Source organism: Perna viridis, chromosome 10 (assembly GCF_037379345.1).
Source record: "Perna viridis isolate PV_CMFRI_1.1 ecotype Kerala chromosome 10, ASM3737934v1, whole genome shotgun sequence".
Taxonomy (NCBI): domain Eukaryota; kingdom Metazoa; phylum Mollusca; class Bivalvia; order Mytilida; family Mytilidae; genus Perna; species Perna viridis.
The window spans coordinates 12,689,100-12,713,558 of NC_142454.1; the positions used below are offsets into that span (position 1 = coordinate 12,689,100).

The 24,459-nt window shown below is 31.0% G+C and overlaps 1 protein-coding gene across 4 annotated transcripts in view; it reads left to right on the forward strand.

Moving 5' to 3' along the window:
• Positions 1-3,407: 3,407 nt before the first annotated feature.
• LOC148604573 (protocadherin-9-like) overlaps positions 3,408-24,459 on the forward strand; it is a 79,978-nt gene continuing 58,926 nt past the window's right edge. For 3 of the 4 annotated variants that reach the window (XM_088549153.1, XM_088549152.1, XM_088549155.1), the window contains exons 1-5: positions 3,408-3,498; positions 6,114-6,252; positions 8,028-8,131; positions 8,915-9,552; positions 10,108-10,183. The gene's annotated coding sequence lies outside the window, so the exon portion shown is untranslated. The remainder of the gene's footprint in view (positions 3,499-6,113; positions 6,253-8,027; positions 8,132-8,914; positions 9,553-10,107; positions 10,184-24,459) is intronic. The other variant, XM_088549154.1, reaches the window with a different exon arrangement.

The following is a 24,459-nucleotide window of genomic DNA, read 5'->3' on the forward strand; positions in this document are numbered from 1 at the left end:
CTGATCAGTTGAAAAACATGGCTGCCATCACTAAAAATATAAAATAGGGGTCAAACAGTAGTTTTTTTGCATATGATATCTTCAAAACCCTTAATTTTAGCCAGATTCTTTCAATTGCTGAAATGGTCCTTATAATAAGGATTAGATAAGTCTCCAAGGTATTACAGTTGTCCGACAACATCATAGGCAAGAAATATTGCCCTTGAAAGGTGAAAAATTATGTTTTTTTAGTTTTCACCCAATATCTCTGAAAATTATGATAGATAGAAAGAAACTTTCAATTGCTGAAATGATCCCCATGATAAGTCCTACCGAAGTCTTCTTGAATCAAAATTGTTGGACAACTCCTTAATAAATTATTGCCCTTAAAAAGCAAAATTTAACAAGGTGAGTGATTCAGGCTTCTGGGAGCCTCTTGTTTCTATTTGTCTAGCAGGGAAACTGATTAGTACAGGAGACAAATCTGTATTTATAAATGTACTTAAATGTATGTGGGACCTGTTAGCTGTTAGCAATGATCAATCTTGGCAAAATTACTAATTTTAGAATTGCTTGTAACAATATACACAAATTAATACTTGGGTAAAGTTGACAGAACAAACTGTACTTTAGCATGTGTTCAATATCTGGACTAAACGTTTAATAATATTAAGTCATGAACAAAAAATTCATATACTATGTGACTATGTGCATGCACATAATTAAATACATGTAATTTTGTTAAATTGGCTATAGTCTGAACATAATTAAATATGTAATTGGTTTTATTGGTACATGCATGTAATAGAAGCATATTTATTCAAATTAATAAAATTACTCATGATTATCAGCACTTGGTGCACCAAAAAAAAATCTACATGTATTGGCTCTATTCCTGAGTTAATCTACACCATGAAAACTGATTTATTCAACGGGTCATAGTTTTCCTTTCCTAGTTTGTCTACCCTGGACTTGACTCTTTATGAGCAACTCCGCGGGTGTTTCTAGAAAAACAGAGGACGCTTACCCTACCAGTGCACCTGGTCCATGCTCCCAGTTTTTTAGTGTAGTCCGAGTTGCTCATTTACTTTTGTTACTTTGTATGTATGATTTTAGTTACTATATGTTCTTTGTTGTGTATGTCTGTTTTCCATGTCTGGTCTTTGCCACTGGATTATATTCTTTTGATTACCGTTATAACCTTGGTTCCCTTGATTACTCTTTCATTTGAGTACAGACTTCAGTTGCATGTAGAATTTTTTTGACAGTTTATATTTTAAAAAAAAGTTATACAAAACAGGGAGTTGTATTGCTGTATATCAGCTCTCATGGTTATCAACAATTTAATTTTCATACTAATGTTAAAACAGAAGTAAATAAATTCAAAATACTATTTTAAAATTAAGGTTTGCTTTGAATTGAAATACTTCAGTTTTTGGTCTGAAATTTTGTCTTCTGTTTGAATTTATGCACATGTTACTCGGTCAATATAGAGGATTTATGGATCTTGCACTGAGCTACTAAGTCTTTAAATTGTACTTGTACTAGATATATGAGAATCGTAAAACTTTAAACCACTTGATTAAAATCTTAGCAAAAGATATTGTTAATAAAGAAATGGAACTTTTTCATATAAATTTACAAAGTATTTGAGCCATAAATAAATATTTATAAAGGTAGAATTTTTAGATTATGCGGTTTACATGGTGCATAAATTTTGACTGAAGTACTTTTTTAAGGAGTAGGCCCTTATGACAGATTTTATCAGATTTTTTTGTAATTGTCCAACAAATTGGCTTTCTCTGTCTTTGACCCTGGTAGCATTATGGCATTTGAATAGGATAAGAAAATCATAGTAGAGTTTTTTTTGTATGATGAAATGGAAATTACAAAATTAAAAGGGTTTCATTAAATAGGTGGTACCTTGAATGTTAAGATTAGATAGAAATGTTAAATTTAAATTTTATTTTAAACTATCTCTTCCAGCCATCACATGTAAAACGATAACAATCTAATTGGATGAGAAAAATATCATGATTTAAGTGATTTAAATAAATGTCAATATTAAAAGTTAATGTTTTGGTCAAGTTTAGCCTTCATATTGTTACAATGTTGGTTTGTTAAAAATTTGAAAGATCTCTGGCTGTCTTAGTTGGAAGTGTTGGTTGGGATAATTTTACTTTTCTGCTGTCAGGACTGATTAGTCAAGTACCTTGACATCATAGACATCATGTCTAACCTCAATGATTGTATGCAATTAAATGGCAGGGAACATTTCTTTAATATGGACTCGTAAGTTAAGATCATGGTTTTAGCAAAACCTATTATTTTTATATCCTGGCAATTTAGGACTGTTGCGGTACTGAAGGGAAGCCATATCCACTTGCCTGTTACCATGTCCATATAAGCATGTCTCCACTAATAAATCCTGTTGTATTTCATTGAAACTTTGCACAAGATTAAATTTTTTTCAACTTGGATGAGCCAAAATTATTTTCAACCTGGAAAACTCATATCTATCACACTCTGACCAATATAAAACTGGTGCTCAAACTTTTCAGCATACATATTTATTTTTATAAACCCCCCCACCAACAAAGTTTGTTGGTGGTATATATGAATCACCCTGTGTGTCTGTCTGTCCTGCCCTTCCGTCCTTCCCTCTGTCCACATTTCTTGTAAGTGCAATTCCTCCTAAACCTGTCAAAGGATTTTGATGAAATTTTATAGGAAGTTTGGGTATCATATGGAGATGTGCATGAAGGAATATATTAATTGCCGAAGGAATCCAAAGGGGGATAATTCAAATGAAGGGTTTTACATATTTAAACCTTGTAAGCACAACTCCTCCTTAACCCCTCAAGGGATTTTGATGAAATTTTATAGGAAAGTTAAATATCATATGTAGATGTGCATGAAGAATTATATTTACTGTTGGAAGATGCCAAAGGAAATAATCCAACAAACATTTTACATATAAGTCCATTTGAAACGGGGAGTATTCTCTCTGTGAGCTTGCTCATAGTATTTCTATTTTTTTTTCTGTCCCATGCAGAATTTGTTATGGTCTGCATCAATTACTTTATGACAGTAAATGTGTGATTACATCTCTTCTAAAAACTTTCAAATTTGATAGGATTTCACAACATTTCTCAATCATAAAAGACCTTGTAATCACAAGTAATAAAAGATGGTCAGATCCCTATCATATCTGGTAGGATGTATTTTAATGAAGTTAAGATGGCATTCTGTGTTGCCACTTTGTTTCAACAAGTTTTTAGGAGCTATGGAACTTCAAAATATCTCAATGAACATATAAAACTGTCTGACATATTCCTTCCAAATTTTGTAGAATGTCTAGTTGCCTAGTGTAAGTATTTACTTTTCCTTTAAATTAGCTTCTAAAAATGATTAACATTGTGATCAAATAAACTTTGTAATACTTCTAGGACATACCTAGACGAAATGATGACCATGGTTGACCATAGACAGTGGCCATGTTTTTTTGCCTTGGTTAAGGTAATTTCAAATTTCATTTGCAGTTTGGAATATATGAATACTTGTGGCAACCTAGTTAGTATACTGTGAAAGTACTATTGTTTGTGGGTTACCAATTTTTGTGGGTTTGGTAAACCACGAAATTTGGTTCCTAAAGAAAAGTAAATTTTTCATTTGTTTGTATGATAGAGTTGTCAAATCCACGAATTCAAGATAAGAAACTGATAAGTTTACCCTAAACCACAAAAATTGGTACCCACGAATAAAAGTACTTTCACAGTATGCAGAATGTCTTAATGCATTTTCATGAGATGCACATAGTTTCAAAACTAATTGGAAAGCAATTTATTTTTGTTAATGTAGTATGTATTATTCTTTACATACACTGTGCCTTAAACCCCTTGCTGCAAGGTGTTAGTTCAGAGAGTAAATTGGTGAAATAAAATCTGTGCTCCACTGAATCATTTAATCACTTCCAGAAATATAATTTAATGTTTACAAAAATAATATTATACAAAAATAGTCATATTTTTTTTTAAAGTGATAGTACTTTGTTCAGTGAAGAATACCTAATTGAATTAGATGTTCATATTTAGTACTAAAATTTCATTAAAATCACATTACCAATAGATATGTTATGATCTGATGGAAGTTTTAACAAAAAACATTTTTCAAATAGAAATTATTGAGGCATGGAAAATGGCAATAAAGTGTCTCTTTCAAGTGTATAATTTCACAGAGATTAAAAGGATGATAGAAGTGAAGTAAATATATGTAAAATTGTCACTTTATTGTCCAGATATTATTGAAAACACATTATTACATGTGTTATTTTGGTTCATGAATAATTCATTATTTAATTTGAAATATTTCATGGTACTTTTAAAAATTTAATTTTTGGTTATAATGATCTGTATCTGTATGTACTTTGGTGTAGGTCAGTGCAAAACAGTGGATGTTTATGAGTGTAGAAATTTCTGAAGAAAAAATGCTTTGTAAATCATATGTTCTTTCCAACAAAATTTAGCTAAGGCCAAAAAAAAGATAATGGTCTGATTTACTTTTCAATAACTTTTTACATTGACTACTGGGGAAACAGACTTGAACAGTGCTTGAGCCAAAATGGCCATAAAATGTTTAGGGTAGGCACAAAAAACTAAGATAGGTAGGATAACAGGAAACAGACATTATTTGTTTTGCCTCATTGTAATAAGCTTTTAACACTTATTTCCAGATACAATTCCTTGATAGCTAAGGTTTGATTCCATGGTGATTGAAATGACAAATAGAAAAGTCATATTTTAATTACAAATATTTTTTCTAAATTTAAAAATAAATGTTCGAACATAATTAATGCTGTAAAACACAAAGTGTATTTTATTTTTTAATTCTGTCATAAATATTTGGATACTTAATATTTATATATTCATCACCTGTTGATTGCTGTTTTTTATTTGGTTATTTAACACAGTGATTGTCCATAAAATGCCATTGGATTACAATGAAATTTAAAAAAAAAAATTATAGTACATCCATAATACATGTTTGTAAAATACACTTTGAAATTAAGTGGTAAAGCTGGAGACAGATTTTATAGTATTCCGTGGGTTTCAGTTTCTGATTTAGATTTCCTATTTGATATCAACATTTTTTTATTTTCACAAATGACTCATTGTGATAAGTTAATTGATATAGTAAGGGATGTATTCATTAAACAAGATGCAAAAATCAATGTAACTGAATATAGAATAATGTAATTGTAGCAAATACAATTTTATAAGATACTGCTACAATAATATGAGGGTGTTTTTATGAGGACTCCTTTGCCATTGCATTAGTTATCCGTTTCATAGCTGATGTAGGAAACAATTTGGGTTAAGTATTTAATAGACTTCTTTCAGTTTCAGGGGATACATTTTATGTTTGAGTTGTGTGTGTCTGTCTGTCTATTAAGGTTTGTGCCCCCTGTATTTGCAAGTATTTTTACTAAAATGGAGTAAATCCTAGCTCGAACAGTAAATCACTTCAACAGGAAGATAAGCAAGACACATTTTGATTTTTCTCGAAAAAATAACATAGACTGATATATTCAATTGGATGTCGAGACAGTATTGCTGTACAATATAAGTGTATTTCCAGTTTTGTGTACATTGATTTAAGTTTGTTTTTGTCCTCAAAAATGTATGTTTCCCAGCTCCAATGTTCAAGGAGATATTACTCCCATAAAATTAAGTGGATCATGAATTCCTGGTAATATCCACAGCTACATATCATGTCCTAACTATCTACAAAGAAATTCATTATAGTAACTATGGAGGAGTTACACATACAACAGCGTGACAGACAGGCGGACAGTGCAAAAACAGTATGTCTCTCCATTAAAATGTAGGAATAATAAAAAAAAATAGTTTTCTTTTTTTAAGGACATTTTAGAGTGTAACTACATGTATATGGAAAAAAATTCAAACAGTTAATTCATAGTTTATTTTTTCAACCAATCATTATTGAAACCTTCATGTTAATTAAAATTTTAGCTTTTTAGACCAAAAAAAAATGAACAAACAGCTGATGCCAGTGTGATAATTTAAGAACAATATTTTAATGATTACCATTTACATTAACTTCTCTAATTTCAGAAATTTACAAATATGGAATTTCAAAAGGATTACTCAAACATGCTCTCCATCCCATGATAATGATCAGGATTCAAAATGGTGGATATCAAAAGGTGTCGTCTGCTACAAAGGTCTACAGCCTCATTTCCATTGTTATCAGGTGACTTAATGTTGATGTAATGTGATGCTTTAGTATCGCAGCATCATAAAACAAAAATGTTACATCAGTTTAAACGGTAGAAATTGTCGTGAATTGATTCTTCCCAGGTTTTTGCTTGGGCTGGTTTGAATTGTTATGATTTTTTATTAATTGTGCATAACCATTTTATGATTGTAAGATTGTTTTGTATGTAGTTTTTGTTACAATGTACTTGCTTGACCATATTGTTATAAAGATTTTTATGAATTTTTAGGTGTTGATAAAATTATGAATATTTTTATCTCGTGTAAAGGAATGACATCGCAAATATAACTGGAAAGGTGTTTATACCCATAAAATTTGGTTTCGGATTTGAAGTAAAATAATTATTTTAAAGAAAAAGTTCAAATTACAATGACTAATCAACATTTAAGGTGTAACTGTTTTTAATTACTTCGTAATGTTTTTAGTTACTTTGTAATGTAACAATGGAAGACTGTACAGTAGAAAGTGTTGATCATTAATGGGTATCAAACTCAATTTTAATTTGGCACAAAAGACTATTGTCCAGAAGTTGTTTTTATATGATGGATGCTGGGGTTGATTCGGGATTTCAGGAATGGGGAGGGAGTGTAAATAAAATTAAATGACAAGCAATGCAAGGGGTTTTGGGGGAGAATTTGTGAAAAATCCAGATTTCATGCAAAAAATATTTTTAGGGGAGGCTTATGCCCATCTCACCTGTTCTTTGATCCATGCATGGTAAGCATCACCTAGCAAAGGTGAAACAAAAACTCAGAAGTTTTGTGAAACTTGTGGGACTTATAAATATATGAACTTTAGAGACAGCTTTTTCAACAAAAACTATTGCCCTTTGTCAGTATTTTTTAGAAAATCCTTGCTACAGCTCATGGTTGTCAGTTAATTTTCAACTTTAGATTTAAATAGCTCAAGAACATAGTTGATTTTTTTTTCGTTAAATTTAACTTTTCAGTCAAAAGTTCAGTGAAAATGAATTGACAGGCTATAATCCAAATAATTCATTAGTTCTCGTCATTATATTTGTAAAGTTCATACTTAAAACAGAATACATGTACTAGAGGGAAGTCCATTTGACCTTTTTATCAGACAGTTTAATGAAGCATGTATATTAGTTTGGACATTAACTGGAGAAAATCTGTTGCTGTGGACATTTGCTGATGATGAACAGATTAAAATATGACAAATCCCTGAACATGGTGACCTGTTAAGGAAAATAAATATCAATTCAGTATCTCAGCTACATTTGTAACTTTGGATATCGTTAAATTGAGTTATCACATTGACCATCTACTTGTTTATCGTCCAGTGGACCGGACATCTGGATGTAAATAGCCCAGGGACTAAATATAAAATATTCGGATAATGTACAGAGAGAATTTATAGAAAATCCAGCTTCTTGCATCTGCTCTCCATTATTTTTGTCACCGATGTGAAAAATTTAAAAAAGAGGCATGTGTTAATCTGCCGTCAAATTTTGATAGGCGGAATGAACAAAGAAAATAATATTTCATTTTAATAGAAAGTGATGCATGATAAAGGAGTAGGGTAAAGTGTTAAGATTTCATGCATTTTAATGTCCTTTTTCTGACATTATCTCCATCTTGCCCATTGTATTGTGGGATAATTACTAGGTTATTGTGGGGGACCGGTGGTCAAGTGTCGAATTTACATATCTTGTTGGTTCTTTAGTGTCCTTTAATAAAGTTAACATTAAATTCATTACAATGATTAAGTTATAATATTCTCTATTTAAGGTACAAAAGACAGAAAGAAGAACTGTGTTGGTTCTGCTGTAAAGATGCATTATGCACTTTAAACATGACATTTTGATGGTGAATTATTCCACTATTGGAAGCAGGTGTGAACTTCTTTTCTTAATCATTGTGTTTCCTCACTTTATATCTTTATTTTTTTTAATTATGTACTTTTTAAAACAATTGCATACTGAAGGAACCTTTAGGCTAAAAGATAGCGTGCATTTAGCAATTCATTTATTTCTATGTATGATGCTTACAGAGGAAAAATAATCTTCGTTCTGATAATCATTTATAGGGCATCTTTAGAACTACCTCATGGAGTCCTAGAGATATTTATAAAAAAAAATCTTTATATCAAACTTTTTGTTTGTTTGTTTTGCAATTTTTTTGCATATTGTAAATTTTAGATGTTTTTCCTTGTAGTCACATTTAATTTTACTTTAGGGAATGTTCAGAATTTTTTCTATGTTTAAATATAAAGCCTTTCCCATGTTACTATTTCTTACTGCCATGCACTGTGTGTTAAAGTAGTCATCAGTATACCTTTTCTTAATAGCTTAAAAATACCCTGTGAATCAGCTGTGAATACTCTTCATTTTATAATATGTATTAGATTTAAGAATTAACAAATTAAAACTATTTTTCTCATTTCCCATCTTAAGTCTGCTGTGCATTGTTTAAAACAGAAAAAAAAAACAACCAAAGATCATAGATTTTCTGAGACCCTAGAAGACCTCTGTGGTGAATACTTGACTTATTTTAATAAGTTTTTGATTTAGAAGTATTGAGTTAAAAAATATCACACAGTTAAGCTCATTTAGTTTTTCAAACTAACAGACCATAGACCGTAGAATTTCAAATCTCCCATGATGCTCTTTTGACAGTTATGAAGCTGAACCTCTTAGTTTCCTTAGCGACATGGATTTGGAATTTTCCGAACCTGACACAATGCTGACTAAGAACATAGTTAGATGTTGAATAAATGTAACATGTTGTTTTATTCGTTGAGGATCACAGCGGGACTGGAAGTGACATCATATGCTCTGTAATTGGTTTCGTGTCAAAATGTGTATTGTTTGGGACTTAATTATTAATACACACACTGCACTCAAGTATGGTTTAAAGCCCTTATTTTATATTGACAGTATGTGGTGTTGATTTTGGTGAATAAAAACCTTTCTTTTTCATAGGCTTGATAATTTCAATAAACATCAAAACTTGTAATGAAAAATGACAGCGTTATGTTTTAAAAGAAATAATATAGAGCAAATTGCCATTTGGATGTTTAAATCTTATACAATCTTATACTCACAAAGGTAAAGAAATTGACCAAGATAACTCAGATCGTGTTGTTCTTGAACATAAAAGGGCCACAGTTTTGTTCCAAAAAAATTTGAATAATAGTTTGTTTTTTTATATTCAAGATTTCAGATGCTGTGGAGATAAAAAATGTAGACTGAAGTAACAGAGCATCATAAAATGCAGTGGCTCTCCCAAAGCACGATGACTGTCCTCATCTGTGGTATGAATATGGGTATTAAGGACAATTAACTCCATCACAGCTAATTGTAGATGTAGAACGTTCTTTTTGTTAAACATTGCTTTAATGCCTCTATCATCATTTGCTTTCACAAATCTATTCCTTGCGGCTACATACATTTGAATGGTGGATAATTGAACAAAATATGAATATGGCACAAAATGCATTTCTGTATTTCCCTTTCACTAAGTAGCTAAATTATCTCTGTCTTTAAGCTCAGCTGGACTCTCAGGAAAGATTATTGAAAAGCTATGTTATCGTAGGTCTTATTTTGCATTGAATTTGATGACCAGAAATTACTGCCTTTTTATTTCCGTATGGTCAGTTTGTCAACAGAAGGAGAATCTGTACCGCAACAGCAACCTAAGGTGATAGAACTCAAATGATTTTATCAGAGGGTTGATGTTTTGTTTGTCTTGTCTATTCATCTTAATCCTTTAACTTGCTTGATACAGTAGACAAATCAGATATAAATTCTTTACATCAATTTTGCTTTGGGTCATTCAATGAATTAGTCATTTTAAAATTTTTTTGAAGGATTTTGTGGTATGATTGGATCAAATACAGAAAAGAGGGTAGTTTGACAGTCAAACAGTGCAAGAAGAAGAGAAAGGTAATTTTAAACTTTAACTTTACATTACTAGCCCTGCTTGATCAGGTGTCAGTCCGTCTGTAAATCATGCTATTTCACGATATGAACGAAGATGATTCTAGAGAGACTTGTATGTCAACCAGCTATTCCAAACATTTTGACGATAAAGCACTTTCGCGACCCACACAGTTGTTGACATAAACAAAATGGCAGACAAAAATTGACGAAAATTTGATAATTTCAATTACGGGAGGAATTCTTGAAACCGGGAGATAGATGCCTCCCGCAATAAACGGGAGCGTTAACACCTATGTGAATGTTCCTTGGGGTATCCTTGGGGATTTTTGATCCTTTGAAAAACATGGTTGCCATTACTAAAGATAGAACATTGAGGTCTGACAGTAGTTTATCACATATATCTCCAAAATCATTAGTTTTAGCCAATTCTGACATGGGTAAAAGTGTTTAGCATGATGAGATCTATCTGGTGAAATTTTCATTTTGATCTGTTAAGCCATGTTGGAGTTATTGCCCTTTTTTTCCCCCTATTTTTAATGTTATTTCTTTCAAAAATCTTCTCTGACACTATTTGACCAATTAGAACCAAACTTGATATGAATGTTCCTTGGGGTATCCTGCATAGAACTGATTTGGGGATTTTTGATCCGTTGAAAAACAAGGCCCCCGCTACTAAAAATAGAACAAATGGGTCAGACTGGAGTTTATTGCATACATCTCCAAAATTGTTAGGTTTAACCAATTCTGACACAGGTAAAAGTGTTCAGCATGATGAGATGTATCTGTGGTCAAATTTTCATTTTAATATGTTAAGCTGTGTTGGAGTTATTGCCCTATTTCGACATTTTTTTTGGCTGTTTTTAATGTTATTTCTTCAAAAATATTCTCCTCTGACACTACTTGGCCAATTAGAACCAAACTTGGTATGAATGTTCCTTAGGGTATCCTGCATAGAACTGATTTGGGGATTTTTGATCTGATGAAAAATTTGGCTCCATTACTAAAAATAGAACATAGGGATCAGACAGTAGTTTTTCGCATATATCTCCAAAACCTATATTTTAGCCAAACTCTTTCAATTCCTATCAAGGAAACCAAGGTTATCCTTATTAAGGCTTTCAAAAGTCTTCAGGGATCAAAGTTGTCAGGTGACTCCTTCTAAGAGTTATTGCCCTTGAAAGGATAAAAATTGACATTTTTTTGTACAGTTTTCAGCCAATATCATGAAGACTATGATAGGTAGAAAGAAACATTCTGAAATTGCTGAAATGATCCTTATGATAAGTCCTACCAAAGTCTTCTTGAGTAAAAATTCTTGTTAAATTTATTGCCCTTGAAAGACAAACTTTTATCAGGTAGCAATTCAGGCTCCTGGGAGCCTCTTGTTTATTTTTTTCTCTCTCAATGACTTATGAGGTTCCTGTACAGTTTCTTGGGAGGGGAGTGGGGATCTGTTTCAAAACATGCATTCTTCTAAGAAATTTCATTTTCATAAGGAGGGACATTTAAAGTCTTACAGAAGGTCTTAATGATAGTAAAAAAAACAAATGCTTCAAAGAAATAGAAAGCCTTGTTGTTTGATCATAATTTAACAACCTGTTATGGTGATAAATGATATTTCCCATGCACTTAATTCTGCATAAACACTATTTTTTTCTGTTCTGCTGAAATGTCAAAGTAATCAGACTGATGTTTTCATGTTCAGCTTATGCCTACACATAGTAATAAGCCTTATTATATACCATTAGTTAGATAGGCCATTTACCATAGGTGTTTAACATGATATTGGAGCTTGTCTAGGTTTATTTAACCATTAGAAGGAAGATATAATTTATGAAACATATTAGTGGTTTTAGGTTAAAACTCAAGTGGTCTAGTGTTACCCTATTACTATTAAAAGTTATCCTTTACAAAGTGCTGAACAATGGCACTCTGTATGTAATTTCAGTGACCCGGTAAAGATGAATAAATTCTGATTGTTCATCCATCAGAAAGGTTAACATCCAGCATTATTCCGTTCATCTGAGTCCTTTATAATGTGACTTTATACTGTTTTCGTTTTGAAAACAACATGAAATGTGAAATTTAACAATCATTAAAAATGTGATATTTTTGAAACACCTGCTGATTGATATAATGTGTTGTGTCGTGATGTCTGTACATGACATACCTTGTATTGCAATATTCTTGTCGTAAAAGTGGGAATTTGATTCTACATGTAACCTTTCTTGTTCACCTTATTTTGTTCTTTTCAAAAGTGAAATAATTTCTGCTCATATTTTGTCAATTAACAGCTGTATTATCACTGTCTTGAAAGTTTCTACAGATGTGGCTTTTTAGCACATGATATTGCAAAAAAATATATTTAAAAAGTCCATTAAAAATTCTTCTGTTTTTGTGTTATCTTATGATACTTTGACTTGAATTTCATTAATCTGTTCAAAGTTAGTTTTTGGTCAGGTTGCATGTGTGCAAATCAGCTTATAGAATTATGAATGTTGGTGTGTAGGGCAAGAGGGGAAAATATTTTCGTACATTTTCTCGGCAACTGTAATTATCAGCTACTGGATATTTGGTACGCAACTTCAGATCTGTCAAACTCCTACTTTCTGTTTTTGGCAACCAGGCCATTTCTGTCTTTGACCAATTTTGTTTGTTCCAAGGCCCTTTTTTATGAAAATTGATGAGGGAGGAGGCATTTCTTTTAATTTATTGCCCCCACAAAAGGTGTTGAGTGTGCTTTTTACATTGTTTAAACTGCCAAAAATATGAGGAAGGTGCTTTATTGTTATTATTTCATTGATATGGCACTAACATTGGTAATTAGCCACCTTTACAAGAGACAAGGCAGGGAGAACCAAGAAATAACTACAAGTGGCCACCTTTACAAGAGACAAGGCAGGGAGAACCAAGAAATAACTACAAGTGGCCCGTCAGGATTGTTCAACAGAATTCTAGGCCAGCTCTCTGTAACATAACTTCACATCAATTATCATAGATCTTTCACTGTTCAGACAGTCAAACCAAGCTGACTTCCTATTTTACTCTTCTTAATAGAGTCTGATCCCAACAACTCTGCAATATAACATTACTGTTATAAAAAGGTTTTTGAAATGAACATTGTAATATCAGTCTGATCTTCATGATGGGATGGTCAAATATTCAAATACAGATACAGGACATATTCATAGATCTAGATCATAAATAAACAAAAATTATATATTCAATTTTGTTAAAGTGTTGCAATAGATGCAAATGATGCTTGCAATACACAGAAGATTCCGGGGTACAGATTCATTTCAATATTGCACATTCGGTTTGGATTTTATATGATCATTTATGACTTTGCAAGAATAAAAATATGGTGTATAAGTGGTGAAAATATTAAAAATTTATTCCATTTTAAAATAATTTTTCATTTTACTTAAAAAATAACCCATGATATGTTTTTATTTTGCAAATTTATGACTCTGTTTTGATGGCTTTCATGGGGTATGAAATTCGATAAAGCTCCGTAAATAGAATTTAGCAGATCTTTTTTTATGATGCACTTTATAATTTTTATTCTGAGACATGATGCCTTTATTGTTGTATATATAAACATTTGTGCCAATGTATTCATTTTTAACCTTAAAATGGGGTTTATGAGTGGTAAAATAGCACACTTGTTATCATAACTTCTCCATGAAAACATGTTTAATGTTATTTAAAAAATATATTTTTTATATTAATGAAGTTAGTAAACTAAATTTAGTATGCTAATTCAAATTATACAGAGTTGTTTACCTTGAAGGATTCTCTATAAATCGTTACAGTATATCCATCAGCACTACAAGATCTGATTTGTTCACAATGTCATAGTTTTTCTCTCCAGTTCCGTCTATCCTATACTTAATATTTTAACTCGGTGGGTGTTTATAGAAAAGCAGAAAATACTTACCCTTCCAGTGCACCTGGTGGGTGTTTATAGAATAGCAGAAAATACTTACCCTTCCAGTGCACCTGGTCCATCCTCCAAGTTTTTGGTGGAGTCTTGAGTTGCTCATTTGCTTTTGTTAAAAAAATCTTTGTACATGTTGTTTTAGTTATTTTGTTTATTTCATGTTCTTTGTTGTGTGTTTTTGTTTTTTTCTTTATGGTCTTTATCCTTTGATTATATTCTTTAGATTTCTGTAAGAATCTTGGTTCTCTTCATTACTCTATTGACTACTCTGTGAATCTCATCATAGTACTATGTTAAACATCACTAAAATAGGATTTTTATGGATCATTTTCATAAGCAATAATACAAAATTTCTGGATTCTCATCCATCATTTTTCAAAATTTGGGGTGGGTGGGTATATTATTTGACCTAAATTGAAAAAAAAATCAGAATAAAATTTTTCAGATGGATGACAAAATTGGGTCAGGAGCAGATGAAAATCTATGATATTTTTCATTCAGGCCTGAAAAGGGCCTTGATTGACATAAAGAAGCATCGGATTAGTACAAAAAATATGGCAGACCTCTAAATAAAAAGTACCCATATAAATAAGATGACTTTGCAAAGTGATGACCATAGAAGTTGGTTCAGACTTGTATTGCATAGTCACAATGGGAAAAGATAAACTATATGATTTATAGATGGGAAAGTGAATTAAAATGAATTTTAAGCAATAAAATCATAAATCGTCAAGCAAGTAAAAATCAATTTGACTTTGAATTTCAGTTGTTGAAAAGGCTTTTAAATCATGTAGTACATTAAGATCTGAAATTTTATTTTGAAAAAGTAATGATGTATAGGCAACAATACATTGCAGTGTGAAAGGATTGTAATATGTTTTATTTGTGCTGCTTGTAAATATCCCGCTGTTAGAATAATATCAGTATGACTTTATGACCGGTTTGTGAATGGGAAAATGGTGGTTTCTGAGGATTTGGGGAAATGGTGTAGGTCTTTTGGCGGCAAAGTTGTAGTACGGTTGATTTTGTTAGGCAGACTTAACTTCTATTTATATGGGCAATTGATGATTGAACATTAATCTTCTACAACAAATATAGCAAATGGATTTGAAATGTAAAAACGATGATGATTTATCAGCATATTAACCTAGTAGCAGTTTGACCACATTGATATTTTATTTAAACCTCTAAAAGTGAGCCCTTTCTGTAAGTGAAGAGTAAACAAACTTATTGATACAGCGTAGCGGGTTAATACAATAAGTGATTGAAGAGGTTTGTCCTAGGACCATTGTGTTGTTGTTTAAGACATAAGGATGAGGGGTGTCAGCTGGCTTTCCTTAATCTATCAAGTATTGTCATCTTTGACATCAATCGCAGGGTTGACAACAATTCAATGCCTTAAATTGTTGACTTAATAAACAAGCCCTCTTGTTAGCATTATTTTATTGTGATTGTCATGCATTTTTTTGTACAATTTGGAATGTAGAATGTTGATTTTTACAAATTTTTGAAGTGTTTTACCCACTAAATTGACACTTTATTTATGCTTATAATGGCCAGTTGCAACATTAGAATTATTTTAACCATGGAATATTTCTTCTTTCCGTGCATAACAAAAATTACCTTGTACTAGGGAAATTTCAAGGTCAGAAGTCAAAGTTATAACCGTCTAACATTACTAGTTTATATACAAGGTCATAAGTCAAGGTTATAAAACTAATCACCTTGATGTTTTTATGTAAATGGAATGAATTTTAAACAATGAAGCTTAGACCACATTTGAAAATAATGTTAATATACAAGTGTCTGATCATCCCCAATGCCACATTTTCTGTCTGCTGTTTGTAACCACAGAACACATTCTAATTGAATATTATTATTAACCATATTTGTATAATTGTCATATCTGCAATAAAATCAGTACCTTTAATATTTATGTTTAATTATATCTTTTATCGTCTTATTTGCATCATTTGACATTAATGAGGGAGGAAATTTCTTTATTTACGTAAATACATTTTCTTTGATCATTTTTATTTGAAAAAAAAACTTTCAGTTTATAAAGCTTGTAGTGTCACTACCAATTAAGGTGACAACCAAATTCTGTTGGATGAAAATTTTGGTCTTTTATTGGATAATTGTCAACAAAGTTTCATGAAAATTTCCAGTTGAAGACCAAACAGTTGATATAATTGAAAACCTGTCTTAAGTGATCTTCCAAGGGAGAGCAAAATAAAGTTCACATAAGACAGATGATCTTTATATACAGATTAGGTTTACATAGAATGTACATCATAGGGATATTTCAATCATAGACTTATAAGTATCAACCCAAATAAAAATCAGGCACTGTGTATAATAGAGGTGATTCATGTTGTAGAAAAACCCATCAAACAAACAATTTTTCTTTGGTCTACATATGCTATATTTTTACATAACAATAATCCTTTCTGTATCTAGATTTGTTTTTTAGAGAAACCGTGCATTAATATCCCACACAAACTAACCAAATCAAGAACCATATCTCTTGCAAAATACCAATTTCGTACATAACCTTTATAATTTTTATTTCAAAAGTGCCAAACCTGATGAAAAACAAAACCTGGTTATCTAGCTAGCTGTCTGTAACTGTTCCTGAATTACAAATGAAGTAAATTTGTTGGTTTTTTGACATGCACGAACCACTGTCTAATGTTTATAAAAACTGCTATTGTATTCATGTCATTACTTAATACAAGTGGTTCCTAAGACAAGTTTTACAGTGTATGGAAGATCTTTAGGCAGTTGCTTGAGTCATTTCAGGAGACATGGACCAGCATATTGTAGAGACATGGGCCAGGATATTGTGCCTTTTACTCATTAGTTACAGTATCACAAAATGAAAATGCCAAAAACCAATAGTTTTCTCACAACCCAATTTCTGCAGCTTATTCAAAAGTATGGAATTTTATGGTTGTTTTATTCAGAACATTTACACCAATTTAATTTTTGTTTATTTATCAGACTATATGAATAGAAAATGATTTATTTAATTTCTTCATCAATTTACATAAAATCACCAACCCATGTCATCATATATTTCTGATAGTTATAGACATGATCTTGTCTTTGATGAAACTCAGAAAAATAATTTAAAGGTAAATCTGTATTGCCCTCCTCTATCATTAAATCGTCTTTGATTTATGACTGTCTCTATGTTATCATCGTCCTATTGATAAACATAGTATTTTCGGTTTAATTTTTACAGATAGAATTGAATTCATATTCAATGATTTTGAATATATTTTATGTCAGTAATTGTGTATTTCAATGGACTTGGTTTTTCTTTTCTATTTCTTTCATGACTTATTTTTGTAAAATATTTATAATCATCATTTTTTATATTTTGTCATCTGAGAATGTGTTAATAGTTGGTCTTTTGAAACATTTCTTTTCTGTTCATTTTTAAAGGCATAAGTTTACATCATATTTTTTTTTATTTTCATTAGCATTTTTAAACCTGTCAAAAGGGCATGGTATATCAAGCTTTGAATGTGGCCCTGTTATCAATGACCCTGTTGATCTGCATCCTTGAGTATGGTCCCCTGGCTGAGTTTTCATTGATAACTTCTAACTGAGTAAAGAAATAAATATCTGCTGCTACTTTGAAATACTAGATGATATTATATCTTGTTTATTGTAACAGTTTTTAAAATGAAAAATTTAACTATTTTGATCATGCTTCTCATATTGATGGAAGTTTGTTACCTTTTAGCTTATTTTTCTCTGCTGATGAATCCTTTTACTCAGCAGTGAAGTAATTCAGTCAGTCTTTCATGTCCTTCTCGATTAAAAAGCATAGATAACACTGGCAAATTACAACATAGTTTTGCTCTACCTATTTTTATACCCACACTTTGAGATGGTTTACTGTAGTGATAGGGGTGTCCGTCCTTCCTTTATGCAGAGGTGACAGTCTGTGGCTAGTAGGTAATACCTGGTGTGTAGTTCCGAGAACCAGGATAAGGGATACCCATCTCTTTATTGTTACTCCTCCTATCAAATCGGGGAGTGAAGGTAGCAAGTTATTGAGCATTATTCACAGTTTTTTTTTGTTTACATTTCATTCAGCCATGCCTACCTACCTTCTCAATAGCAGCTATCTGGTTAGTTTTGGTTTAAATAGTATTAAAGTCCAAGCATAGCAAGGTAAGAAAATTTTTGGGGTAGAATTGGTGAAAAAACATGATATAATGCCAAAAAAAAAATCTTTCCCAATTTTAAGGGGTGTATGCTTTGCTTGGATCCCAACATGGTCATTGGCAATCCAGATACTTCAAGATTAACTGAGCTTAGAGTTCTTTATTGCTGTAGGGTAGAATTTTGCTGGCTAACTAAACTTTGAAATTAATTTTACAAAAGCATTTCAGTGATAGCATGTAATGTAAAGAAAGTTTTTTTTCAGTGAATATACTAGCAAATGTTGATCAACAGCTTAATCAGAACAAAGTTCCAGTACATTAGTTCGATTATGATCAACAGCATTTTATATTTTATCATTTGAAATGTTTGTTTTCTTACCATCTGTTGATGTTTCTAGAATACCTGAAGGGTTTTTGATTATTTGATTGGCAGAGTCCATGTTATACTTGTAATAACACCTTGACATATACCTTTATACCTGTTGTCAAGTGTCTAAACATTGTGATAGATCAGCACTGATCTTTGGCATGGGTGAAACAGTTTTGGGCATTGTTTGTATCAATTATATTGAGTGTGCATAGTCTTCTCCTAAATCTGATATTCTTCAATGTTGTCTATAAAAAACTTGCATTAGAAGTTGAAGGTGTAATTTGAAAGACAGAATTTTGACTGATGTTTTCTGTAGTGAATTAATGCAAGTAAACCTGCATTTATTTTTTCTTAGTGAACTTTCTTTAAATTATCCTTTTCTCTAGTCTTCAAAGAGTAACACAGCATGAAATAAAAGACAATTATTTTTTTTAGTTATATTCCATGTAATAGTAGGACTGTGTTCATATGTATTACAGTATACACATTACACACATACACTTGTCATGCAGGTCAAGCCTAATACATATACATGTAAACCTCAGCAGTTTATCAACATACTAACATGATTATGTATTTCTAACTTTATAATATTAAAACAAACAGGCACTATTATATATACATGTTATATTGATACATGTATAAATTAATATGAAAAATGATTCACAAAACTGGTAACAGTTTGTAGAGAAATATTAATCATTTTTATACTGAAGGATACAATATCTATTACATGTATAATATTTATACATGTAACTGGTCCAAATATTAATCAAACAGAATTTCAAAGACAAAAATTAATAGTTATGTTCTGTGAAAATGGCCATAATGGGTGATATATTTGACACGTTGTGGACATGGAAATAAAGGCAGTCTTGTTAAAAATCTGTTAAAAGAAATGATGATTTATGTTCTGTAGAAAGTGACCATAGAGGACCATGATAAATGGTCTCCTGTTATAACATTGGAGGACTGATCAATTGTGTAGAGTCTTCATCGATTTGTAAACCAATAGACTTATTTTATCAATAGTTAATCAATATACTTTTTTTATACCTTCCTCACTAACATTAACCCACCTTTAGTGTTGGTGATCTCATGTAAGTCTGGTTGCTGTATACAACCACTCTCCTTCATGCCCTTAGTTGGTCATGGTTTTTGCTTTTCTCAGCCTCTTTAACACATGAATATTTTGTACTTGAATTTGAAATGTGATTATTATCATGGTATGTTTGCTTTATGAGATTGTTGAACCATTATAAACTACCTTTGGTGTTAAAACTACTAATTTTGATCACTGATTTGTTTTCTGCTGCTGCTAGATATTTAAACCTTGCGAACACTTTAAATATCACGGTGTGATTGCTTTCACTATGCAATAAGGCCTTTCCAGCAGTTTTTTGATAGATTTTGAACAACAGATACTGTTCCATAGTATTCTACAGCTGACTATTTGTGAAAGATATTGTGAACATTTTTCTTTAAATGAACTGAATTTCAATAGAGATTTTTTTTGCTAATTTTACAAGCAAGAAAAACCACCAAAATATTGCAGCAAATAATTCTGAAATAACAGAAAACATTTTTGTACATATCTGAAGGAGTCAATTGTGTATTGGATTATCCCACATCTTAAATCAAGAAAATAAATTGTTCCATGATATTGCATAGTTAACAATGGAGGGTCTCTCCCCATATTATTTCCTGTGTAACCAGCACTGCCATGTCTCTTCTTGTTTACTATATGAATTCAAAATGAAGTTCAGTTTAAAGACAATTAATACTTGTTCATAATAGGATGTTCTAAATTGTATATGAAGATTTCACAATGGCATGCAATTAATTTAAATTTGTATGATTCTGATATAAGATTCAATTAAAATGCAATTAGTTCATGAGTTACCAGTATTGAAATGTCATTTGGGATATACATATACTGAACTGTGTTATAAATGCAATTATTATCTAATAAACTTCGTTTAAACGTTAGTAAAATATTTAAGTACTCCATGCTAGTAATTTTCCAAATTACACCGCAAGTGATCCATATATGCCTTAAATACTAATAAATAAACAAATACTATGTAGGTTCCATCAGGCACAGTGACCAATTTTATTAAATTTTATTATGTATCAAGATTTATAAACAGTTCATGCCCAAACTGCAGGCAACTCAATCTACAAAAGAAAAAAACAATCGTAAGGGACAGAAAAGGACCACTAAATACATAATCATAATACAGTGTACAAATATACAATCAATAAGAAATATAACTTCAGTAATGGCTTCTTGGTACAACGTGTACCTACACAGAACTTGGTCACCAGCCTACTCGATACGTTTGAAATCATGCACACTGCTTTTATACCTCATTAGACTAATCACTCATAATTCAACCGTATTCAGATAAAGTGGGAAAATTCCTCCGCGATCGACCGTACTTAAATACATGTATATTTGCCTTTGGTCACATTAAATATTTGATGGAATTCATTTCATTGATTTTTCCATGATTCACACAGAACAGTGTCAGTACAGTACTCTTATACTGTTTAGCAAAGAATTTGTCATTATCCTTACACTATCATGGTACCGATTTCTTTTGAGAACATTTAATAGCCAAAGCTTGAAATTCTTACTTTGACCACCTAAAACCATGTACAGAAATATATCCTTTTAAAACTTCAGAATTTCATTTTACTTACCCATATTGAACTAAAAGTGTAACATTAGCATTAGCAGATGCATGGACAATTTTCATTATGAAAGACATACATCTTATTTTATCAAAAAAATAACATATTTTCTACTTAAAAGGTGATCCAAGGTTTATATCTATCTGGCCTTGTCATTATGTACTGGTCTGGAACTTTCCACTATTTATAGATACAGTGACACCTGTCTTATCAGAATCCCTTTTGAGCTTTAAAATAAGTTCGGTTTAGACAGATGCTTAGATTTCAGAGGTCAAAATACATTTAAATTGATATAAAGGAACTTTAAAAGTGTGCACTTTAGACAGGTTTTTTTATTATTCAAGATTTGGTTTAGACAGGTTTTCAGATTATTCAGGGTTTGGTTTAGACAGTTTTCATTGTAATTTATTTTCATTTATTTGACCTCTGGCTTTGACCGGTTCTTGATCTTCCATCCTTGAAGTCTGGATATTTGAATCTCTGTCTTTTGGTGAGTTTGTCGGAACCAGCTGCTGTATCAAATTCACTGTAGGCCTGTTTTAACTACAGCCTTGCTCATGAGAGTTTGTTAGACCTGCTGAACACTGAAGTCATTATGCAGACTATGTTACATCATAAAGGGAAATTTGCAATTGAGTAGATTGCTATAATTTTCTGCACCATTACAAAATGAGATTTTCAGTGAATTTAAAATGTTTACTTTGAAGAGTAATTTTGAAAATGACAAATAGATTTCACAACAAAAAGTATTATTTGGGAACTAAATTACCATCCCCGTAACTTACGCTTGGGAATCTCAATGCAAATGTCACAAATCATTTCTTAATATTACATATTTACATAAAGTTTGAATTTGTCTCAGTGTCAAAGGTATAATTTGTTTCCGTTCAAGAGACAATAATGTCATGCTTTAATTTCAACCAGATTTTAACGAATGGCTTCGAATTTTTAGAATAATTTAAGTGTTGAACCTTGATTTGTGCCTTTAGGTGAAAGGGTCTATTATTGTGTCATTGTCACAGATCTCGGTAGCTTATAATGTTATAAGGGTTAGAATACTTCAAGAAGTTTTGACGAAATTTCTTCACCTTTTATACCACGTTTACAATGTACAGTTTATGAGTGTCTGAACCAGTAAATCAGAAGTCTGATTTTTTTCCCTGGGATTCCAACCTAAAATTTAACTGTATAAGTAAATGTACTACAATGAATGAGGATTTCATAAAAAAAGTCAAGCTTAAGTTTCCCGAAATCTTTGGTGTCAAGCATTATACAAATTTAACTGAATTTATTTTTTTATATGATACCAGACCCTGAAATATTACCATAATTCGCAGTGTTTCTGATTCTTATTTTCGACTAAACCTTGATAAATCTACTTATAAATTAATGAAACCTGTCTAGATCCAATTCTCACATACATGTAACAAAAGTTAATCATTAAACTACAGTGTTATGTATTGTAATTGAAGGCAGTTATATTCTTAGATATTGACAAAATCGCCTTAGTTGTATACAAGTATTTTTTTTCTACTTTTCTCGTTCCTTGTTTAATATCAGAAGACTTTTTTTAAGTAGTATTTCAGCTAAGAATCATGCAAAATGTGATTCATGGTTAGGAAGTTAGGTTATTTTTATTTTTGATATTTTGTTTATAATAGACAATAGACATTTTTATTTGCACTAACACATTTACAGGAAATGGTTATGGCATGAATAAAAACAGAACAATTTAATATACATTACATAGAAACTAAATTTATGACCATGGTGCGACAGTGGTGTAAATCTGATCAAAATAGATTAATCTATGGTTTAGACGTTATATATTAATATAATTTCTGTTAAATTAAATTGACTTTCGATTCCAACATTCATTTGTGAATTTGATAGTTATTGTTAGTATTTCTATAGAACTACTGTTCAATATATATGCTATATCTCTCGATGTGAGGTGAGGTTTTGATGAAGAAATGTTCTAGTAAACAGAAATTAAAATGAAGTTTTTCATATAACACCTTGTTCATAGGAGATATTAATTATAAAGAATGTACTATAGAATTCACAATTAAGGGAGATAAATCTGTATATCACACTGAAACACAATAAAAACTATAGAATATTCAATGTGAATTATCTCCAAAGAGCAGACAGATTGGAATGAATGATTATAATTTCATCATATAGACCCTGAAAACAACTTAATAACATAATTAAATTATGTTGCCTTTTTTAGGTGTATCACATATTACAGAAATTGCATGCTTCTTACAAAGACTGCTACTTTATTTCTTATACAATAATTTGAATTGTATGAATCATGATAAAACATGACAGATTTTAAATGCAGTAGAATAGTTGGGCTTTCATTACATTAGTGTATAATGAAGATATAATATCAATTTCATTTTTATTTTTATGATGCAAGTCGTCTGCCATATATACATTAATATAATATTCCTCAATGTTTTCTAAATTCAAACTAGACTTGCTTTTGGCAGTTTTCCAGGTTTTACTATGTTTCCAATATGTAAATGATGTGATGACTATAACTGTTTTTCCTTGATTTTATCATAAGGTAACATAAATGAATGAATTTAGATAACAGTATGTTTATAATTAATTAAAGTTGGCCGATGCCGATATTTCTATTGAATAATAGATGGTACCTGATAATATTTTATTTCACCCTGTAAATGTATTTTAAAAGAGGATGTTCTTCTTGGTTTGGACATAAAATTTTGATTTCTATCATTTGGCCCCTTTAAAGTTTGATCAAATCACATAATTTATGGCCATTGAATGAAGTTTACAAGCTTTTCAGAATCACTTTTATATTCTTGATTGAAAAGAATCATGTAACTTCTTGCCTGTAGGCTTCAACAAATATGTAATCACCATGTTAACAAATTTTACGCCATTTATGTTGAAAGTTCATTAATCATTTAAATTTCATCAGATTTTCTAATTATGAAAGTGAATTTAATTGTTCTTATCTAATGACCCTTTTTACGATTTTGTAGCTTTAAGGTTATAGGTCAAAAGGTCAAGGTTGCAAATTTAGTTTCCATATTTTGCTTTTCTTGAC